We start from the raw sequence: 1,489 nt of genomic DNA on the forward strand, positions 1-1,489 counted from the left end.
TTTTTTTAAACTGAGTTTGTGGCTCATTTTACCTGTATATTGGAAAAGTAACCAATCAAAGTCAGCTTTATTGTCAAAAACCATATGTACAGATCATACACGGGAATTTGAAATTCCTCAGCCCTCAGTGTTACAATAAAACGGCCTAAAGATAATCCATGTGTTTGAAGTTTGATTCTTACAATAACTTCATCCTGTTATTAAAAACAAAAAAAAAAATTGTGTGATGGTAATTTTAAGATGATGTCACTTCCATTCCTTTACTTGGAGAGTGTCCCCAAAAGATAAAACAGCGCTGGTCAGTGTTGAACAGTACCCTGCGCCTATCAGCGGTCGGTGATGGATTACTTTGGCTATGATCAGATCACTAACGCCGAACAAGTAAAAGAAAACAGGCTAAAATAATAAGTATACTAAAGTTTTCTTTCCAAGAATAAGTAAAATTTAAAAAACTAAATTGTTTGCATTCAGTAGACAACATCATGTAGAGATGTAGTGATGTGTAAGAAGGAAAGAGGGAGGTAAGTCTCATGTTCCTACAGAGCAACAATCAGATGCTGGACTTTGGCGCAAGAGGCCGCTGTTCATATTCTGCTTTCTTCATAAAAATCAGTGAAAAGAGTCTTTCAGTAAAGTTACAGTCATGAATACAGTCATATTTTATTTTACTAGGAATAATGAACTTACCCTACGCCATAGTAAATTATATTTGATTTATTATTTATTTCCTGATAGAGCTGCACGATTTTCAACAGATTATTTAAACAAAATAATCCTAAGAGGAAGGAGGTGAAGCACAAAATTAACAGATGTCAAGACTATCAGGAGAAAACACACCTCAGAGCACAATATTGTGAAGTGAACCGAGAAGTGAATGAGAGTGCCAGACGGGACAAAAGACAATTTGTGCACAGTATGACAGAAGAGGCAGAAACAGCAGCCAAGCAGAACAACATGAAGGGAGTGTATGAGATCACCTGGACCTTGTCAGGAAAGAGTTTCAACCCAAGTAAGCCAGTCAAGGACAAGAGTGAGAAAACCATCACAAGGAACAAGAAACAAAGAAGAAGATGGGTGGAACATTTTGAAGAGATCCTGAATCGACCAACACCGCAAACAGTCCCTGACATACCACCAGCAAAAGAGCCCCTCTGTATCAACACCTGTCCACCAACCAAGGCAGAGATCACCAAAGCCATCAAGTCCTTGAAAAATGGAAAGGCATCCCCAACAAGGTGTTGACCAGAATCATCTTGGAGAGACTGAAGGAGGCATTGGACAAGAGACTCAGATCAGAGCAGACAGGATTTAGACAAGACAGATCATGTACAGACCACATAGCCACTCTGCGCATCATCATCAAGCAGTCTATTGAATGGCAGTCTCCCTTGTACACAATCATCATCAACTTTGACAAAGCCTTCAACAGGGAGACCATTTGAAAACTGATGCAGCACTATGGAATCCCACAAAAGCTCAAAAAGATCAT

The sequence above is a fragment of the Pundamilia nyererei genome, unplaced genomic scaffold, assembly GCF_000239375.1.
Source record: "Pundamilia nyererei isolate P.nyererei 1_Seehausen unplaced genomic scaffold, PunNye1.0 scaffold00332, whole genome shotgun sequence".
Classification (NCBI taxonomy): domain Eukaryota; kingdom Metazoa; phylum Chordata; class Actinopteri; order Cichliformes; family Cichlidae; genus Pundamilia; species Pundamilia nyererei.